This window comes from Melanerpes formicivorus, unplaced genomic scaffold (genome assembly GCF_026170545.1).
Source record: "Melanerpes formicivorus ecotype bairdi unplaced genomic scaffold, bMelFor1.0.p_v2 SCAF_37, whole genome shotgun sequence".
Lineage (NCBI taxonomy): Eukaryota > Metazoa > Chordata > Aves > Piciformes > Picidae > Melanerpes > Melanerpes formicivorus.
In genome coordinates, this window is record NW_027142389.1 from 4,332,594 (window position 1) to 4,340,260 (window position 7,667).

Sequence of the window (7,667 nt, forward strand, 5' to 3'; positions counted from 1 at the left end):
ATAGAAGGGTCTGGGCTGGAAGGGACCTCCAAAGGTCATCTAGCCTGAGCTCCCCACAGTCAGCAGGGATACTCCCAACCAGATCAGGCTGCCCAGAGCCCTGTCGAGCCTTACCTTGAATATCTCCAGGGAAGGGTCCTCAACTATCTCCTTGGGCAACCTATTTCAGTGTTCCACCACCCTTATAGTAAAGAGCTGAGTCTTGAGAGAGCAGAGCTCACTTCCAGACCAGCGCTGCTTCCCCACGCTGCTGAGTGCCTGCCAGTAGCCAATGACTGTGGTAAATGATGACATGATTTAATTAATTCTCTCCAAATTAAAGTACCCATGGGTAGCCTGATTGAGCTCTCCCATGGTTTTCTTGGCCACTATCATGCATCTAGAAGTCCATTTTCTTTAGGAGGGGTGTTTTGGGTTGCATGAGCCTTGCATATCCCTGTCGCAGACATGGGGAAACACTCCAATTTGACACCCTCTCAGCTTCTCCCAGTTGAACAGAGGTGTTACAACAGAGAGACAAATCCTACATAGCAAGTAGGAGACAATATTTCCTCTGGGCCTTCTGCTCACCCTCTGTACATATAGAGGCTAAAAATCAAAGACAGAGATAAGTCTCTTTTTCTATTTTATATCAGGATTTGGATAGAGCAGGAGAATGAAGGGCAGAAGGGATGTGACCTTCATCCCCTACAAGCACGACTGCAAACTTCAGGCAGTCAATCACCGAGCCATTTATATTTGATGCCATTTTAAGTCTGGCCTCTCATGTATTTTTGCACTCTAACATCTGATTTCCCAGCACATGACATCAGCAAGAAGTGGAATAGATAAGTATCTTCCACCAAAACATAGTTCAGTGACCTAAATTACATATTCAGCAATGGGAACGTTGCAAGTCCTAAATCTCACAACCATCCCTCTGGGATCAAAGGCTCTTTCTGCTACAGCAGCACTTTTCGGATGAGGAGTGATTCCTTCCTGAACTCAGACTCTCTTCCCAAGACCAGCCATAGCAGTGTAATTGAAAAGGCAGCACAGAAACAAATAAATTACACAAAAGCCATTAATTAATGTAGGTTATGGGCTAGCTTTGGCTCTTTCCTTGTGCAAGAGTAAAGCAATCATCAAGGCATTCTGTTCCTCCTCTGGATTGCTGCTTTTAGAACTGCAATTAAATCATAAACCATGCTTTGTGTATGCATTAATGTATAGATTCACTCCACTTCTGCCTACACCTGTACTGCTCACTTCGAAAATGCACAGCTTATTATTGCAGCTAATCATTTCATTATTTGCTGGCATTGGGTTTTCTGCTTTCAAGTCTGAAGAGGAAATGCATTAAAAGTAACATATTCAGCAGACATGAAAACTCCCAGCCTCCATTGATATCCCTGATACTAAGCTACTCAATTTATCCAACAGGATTTTAATTTGGACACAATTCCCAGCCACTTTTGTAACAATGCAGTAATGAGGAAGGCTTGGACACATCTCTGGGCTGTCACCAGAAAAGTCATTGGTTCCTCACTGCTGCACCACACCAGTGGCATAGTAACAGGCTGTGTTGTGTGGCTTAATCCTCCCTTCCTTGATGATGGGGTTGGTGGATGAACCAGGAGACAAGGCTCCAGGCTGACCCAGTGGCTGTTTTCAAATCCAGGTCTGCAGCTTCTTTGGGTCACCAGCTCAGTAAAACAGACCAAGGGATGTTGGTCTCTCCCAACCATAGGCTGCAGACCGGTGCCCTGCATTAGCTGAGGCTGTTTAGTCTTGAGAAGAGAAGGCTGAGAGGGGATCTTATCAAAAGTTATAAATGTCTGAGGGGTGGGTGTCAGGATGAAGATGCCAGGCTCTTTTCTGTGGTACCCAGTGATAGGACAGGGAACAATAGGTACAAGTTGGAAGAAAGAAGGTACCACCTCAACAGGAGGAGACACTTCTGTATGGGTCGGAGCCCTGGAGCAGGCTGCCCAGAGAAGTTGTGGAGTCTTCTTCGCTGGAGGCATTCAAAACCCACCTGGATGCATCCTTCTGTGACCTGCCCTGAGTGATCCTGCTTTGTCCGAGGGTTTGGACTGGATGATCTCTGGAGATCCCTTGCAACCCCTAACACTGTGATTCAGTGATTAAAGCCCTAGCTACAGCACAGGCATAATTTCTTTTGCATAAGCATGACAGACAGTTGCAGACCCCTGTTTCATCCCACCTCAGCCAGCCTCCCTGTCTTTTGCTTGACCCAACACAGTGTGTGTAAAGTCACTCTTAGAATGGTATAAATAGTATAGAAAGCAGTAGAAATGCAGAGTCAAGACTGCTAAATACTGGGAGATTGACTGACAACCAATGTTCTACCCACAGGCTCAGAGTTAAACCTCAGCAAGGAAGCTAGACAGAGAGCAATTGCAGTTTTATTTCTATTTTCTTGAGATTTTAAAGATCCTTCTGTTTCCTTTTGGTGCTATCTTGCAGGGAAATTAAGACAACAATTAGGAAGTCTCCCTTACTCCTGCTCAGCCCTGAAACCCAAATACTCTCCCCCCCCTCCCCCCGCAGATCCGTGGTAATTAATTACATAGTTAACACACAACTGCCATTCCTTCCCTGGAAACAATCAGTGGTTTCTCCTACCCAGTGCTCCTCATACACATTACTTCAATGCCAGCAGCTCCAACCTATTCTTGGCTGGAACGGGCTTGCTGGGGGAAGCACTGGTCCCCACAGCACACCCTGCCTCCCTGCCAAAGTAATTGGGGCCAGGCAGGGAGTACCCAGGCACTCGGAAGCCTGGCTCTGCACATGCCACTGGAAATAGAAAATAAAGTGTTGCAGCCATTAGCGAGCTGTCACTAATTGTTCTCCTGGTGAATGAATGAATGAGTATCTTTGAGGGAAGAATTCCCACCTTCTCCCAGTAATAATTATTTCTGCCTGCCTGACAAGACATCTCAGACTGGGAAATTCACACAGAAGGAAACAAATCCCTGTTTTATTTGGAGTCTTGTTTAGGCTTCTGTGGCACTTGAAGTATGTGCCATGGAAGTGGGTTAAATGAGAACTGCCAGCGGTTTTATTCCCTGGCAATTATTTCTCATGCACAGCCCCTTCTAGCTCATGATAAGCAATTGGATAAAGCCTTTTCTCCATAACAAGAACAACATTCAAGGCACTGACAGCCCTCAGACCCCTACAAACACTCGCTGGCCAATCTAAAGCAATCTTAAACTGAATGAGAGATCATACAGCAACACACACACACAAAACCCCCAACCCTCCATACACAGCAGTTTAACCTTCACCATTTTAATAACCAACCACAATTTCCCCCCCCTCACTTTTAGATGAAAGATAACTGTAACCCTCAACTAAGAGGCAAGATAAGGATGAGGGTTTGTTTTTTTTTTGATGGGGGGGGGGGGGGGGGGGGAGGGGTGTTGAAAGAAGCCTTTCTCCCAAAGATTTGGCATGATTTAATTGTAGTTTATTAAATGGGAAAGTTCAGGCTTCTGATGGTTTTTTCCTCAGAAGATGATAATTAACAGAAGGACACCCATGGCCCCAGCTGACCTTGCACACTGGTTAGCCATGAGCTGTCTCTATTAGCAAAGCAGGAAGATCTCCACATAGCATCCTAGCTGCCTTTTTCCTCCAGCAGAGAACAACAACTGGTAATAAATTCCAGCAGTGCAAAGCCTCCATGAAAGGCTGGGGAAAGACCTTCTCCCTGCTAAATATTTCACCCTAAAAAAAATAGAATAAGATCAAATTTCAGGTCTTTGTGGTTCAGCAGTACAAAACCACTCCTCTGGCCACCTGCTTTAATACACCCTGGGCTAGGACAACCAGAAAGATGATGATGCTGGGCTGCTGTAAGATGGCATTTCAGTGAGCTGCAAGCAAGGAAGGGCGTCTAGTGTATGTCTGAAGGACGTATGTTTACAGCTATATTGAATATTGATCTATGCATACTCCACTGGCAATAAACTCCATAATACACAGCTGAAAATTCCAACTCATATATCCTTTCCATGAAGGCTCAAGGACAGGCAGAGGCCTGATTGCCTCTGCAGACGTGAAATTTCTTCACGTGCATCTTGGAGGAGTTAAACAGGGTGCAAATTATCATCTGCCCAGAGGAGGGGGGCAGCAAAAGAGCAACTCTGCATCTTGTTAGCAGCCGTGATAGGAACCATCTTGTATTGTGCCATGGACCCCCAAAACTGGGAGTGGATTTGCAAATAGAACTATGTTTTGAACTATAATTCTTTTCCAAATGTAATTCTTTTTTATTAATCTCTTGTTCCAAGAGGTCTAAAGAGCTACCTCAGGAAACAGGATTTTCAAAAGAACCAGAGAAGAATCTACCAAAAAGGAAGAAACAGGAAGTGCTTTGGCTTGCATGTTTGTGAAGAGACCCTCACAGTTGTGGACTGATGCGCAGGAAGCCTAAAGGAAGGCAGAGAATCTTTCATGCCAGCTCTGCCACTACAGTTCAGAAGTTTCTCTATGACTACCCCTTCCTGACTCTCATTTCTTCACCCTGTGAATCGATGCAAGAAATGACAAGAATGGGATTGACCAACTTCCATCTCTTATCAAAGGGTAATGGATGTGGTGCCTCAGGTGTCACTTTGATGCTACTTTCATCAAAACCCAGTAAATTATGTAAAAATCCCCTAAACATGCTTCTGACTGCAGGGGGTTTTGTACCTGAAAAGGCTGAAGATCCTCAAGTCTTGAGAGCCCTTGCAAGTAAATTAAGACATTTGTTTCCATATTGACAAACTCCAATCATATTTTACATACTTTTGCAGTAAAAGGGAGAATAAAAATCCTTGTTTTGTTTCCAGTTCCCACTGCAGCATCCCTTATACCTTCATACTAATAGCACATCCACAAAAGCACTAAGCAGGACCCCTGGAATGAGATTAGCTGGAAAAATCTTTCAGATTTCCTGAGCTGCTGCTTTTTCTCTGTGGATCTTGCAGGCAACACAGACCACACCAAACACACCTGCACACAAGAGACTTGTGCTCACTTGTACTTCAAATTCATACACTACTAACATCTCCCCCATATCCTATGAATTATTATTCATTCCCCCTCAGTGCTAACTTACAACTATGTCCATACTGCTCTCTAATTTATGTTCTACCCTAATAATTCTGGTTTTACACATGAACTCCATTAACTTTACAATTAATAGCAGAACCACCCAGCTCAGACATGCTTCTCCTAATCCCCTTTTGATTCTTACCCTGCCTATCCAGCTCCCTCAAGAATCACCATCCTCCTGCTCATTCTTTCTGTAGCCCCATCACAAAGCATCTCTGCCTAAGCCAAGGTATGCCAGCAGCTATCCCTTCCCTGGCTTTTGCAGTTCAACAGCAGAAGGGACAGCACAAGAAGAACCTAGACCTTTGCTTCACCTTCCAGCACTTGCAAATGTGAGAGCAAGAGAGGCAACAGCTTTTCTTATCTTGGCAAGCTCCAACAGGTCTGCCTTTTCTTGACCTTGGAGTACACAGCTAGCTAAGAGATGAGGAGCAAGTAAGCTCTTGTGGCTGTATGCAGATTCCAACTGAAGTCAACATCCACTTTCTCACACCAGCAGAGACTGGCTGTCCACTACCACAAAACCACACTTCTGATCAGAGAGGATTACCCAAAGAGCCCACAAACAAGTTACAAGATACCTGTGGTCAACACAAAAAGCTCACGAGGCAGCAGACTTACCTAGAGAGGACAGAAGCGGTCACTCCATTGCCTGTATGCCCTCTTGCAATTTTCCTCTGACTCTGGAGATGACAGTGCTTTGCTTTGCTCGCCCTTCGGGCAGTGTCCTGTCCCTGTCCTCTTTCCAACTGAATCCAATCCCCTGCTCAGTTCTTACTCCTTTGTGCTACCCCTTTCCTCTCCCTCAGATCTAAACAGGTAACTGCATCACAGAATCAGGAGCCAAATGGCTTCCCCAAGATAGTGAGTGAGATTGAGCCTGTCAGCACAAGATATACAACCTCCAAGTCAGATTCCCATTACTTTTGAACAAGAGAGAAAAAGAGGAAGAAGCCAACGTGAGTTTTCATACATCCAAACCAGAGCACAAGAGTTACAAACTACACATTTTCTCAACTAAATGCTGGAGCTAAAACACTATTGGGAGGTTGCCTCATCTTTCTTCATCACCTCCTACAGTATTTCCCCTTGACAAGAACTGAACACAGGCTCTGCAGCCCCACTGCTCCCAGGAGCAGGACCTGAATGCTGCCAGGATTGCTGCAGGATGAGTGCAGCAGAGATTCAGCTCACAGGATCTGCTTGAGCCCATGGGCACTGCGGGAACTGAACAGACATCAACTGACAGAGGCTAGAACCCCAAATCCACACGAACTGTAGCCAGAACTATATAAAGACAATTAGTATTGTGGTGAACTTGCTTTAACAATCCTGCATATTTTATTTTGCCTTCCTAAATCAGACTCCTTGGAGCCAATCTTTCCAACTGAGATGCACTTTCTGAGCATGACAGTGATGCTCAGAGCTTATTTACTCTGTTTAAACCAGGAGCACAGCTCCCCAGAATTGAAGACAAGTCAATAATTAGCCTAGAGGAATGAAGCTACAGAGTTATTGCAATTAGCTACCTAAAATTAGAGGGGGAAAGCATATTGAAATCAAAACATAGTGAGGATACTTAGATAAACTTGTAAATGGACAGGGGCAAGATATGCAGAACAAGTCAAATAACCAGATTTTAATCTCACCAGATAGCTGGAAAACAGAAACAATTATTTGTCTCTAAGACTTAACATCTCCCTGAAGTTATCACTAAATTATTCTACAACCACCACTATGCTTTCCCACACACAATGAACAGACCCATTGAAAATATGCATTGTGTTCATGAATTTAAACACATGAAGAGAAAGAAAAAAGGAGCAGAAACCCCCAGATTAAACTGAAGAAACTCAAATACTTTGATGCTCTGCATTCAGCTGCCGCAACGGAAGCAGACATCTGGTTCTGGTATATAAATATTAAACTTCTGCTACTAGAAAAAAGCAGGCAACATGAAAATCCTTTCTTTTAATTAGCTTTTGTGGTACTTCAAAAGGTTTACAATCCAACCATGCCTCTGTCCTTCGTTTGTGGTCCACATCCTATAAGTTACAGCAAATTCAGTGAAGCAGCCAAGGAAGAGGAACTCTGGGCATCCCCAGGAACCACGCTGGCCCCTGTGCCCTTGTGCTTATGGACAGCTCTGGCAAATTTAATATTCCCTTTCTTTCCCATTTATTTGCAGCTTTTAGCAACATTCACAGACAGACTTCTTGTTATTTTGCCTTTTGGTCAGCCAGGAGGTGAGAGATGCCATAAGCTTGGCACAGCCCAGTCAAAACTGACATTTTGGAAGCAGGGCACTGAAAATCTGACTTTACAGGGAACAGAATGAGTTCTGGGGAGGGTATAAGCAACCAACCCCTGAGTCACACTCCCCTGCCTTTTCTGAGAAAGTAGGAAACAAAGAGGAGAAAACAAGTGTTGGGAAAAGCCTGCAGAAAAACAGGATGCTTAATTCTTCCCTTAAACCACTGTGTTTAGGTTCAGGTCAGCTTCCAATGGCAGTACACAATGATGGAATAAGTTGACCTTCTCTGGCATAGACATGA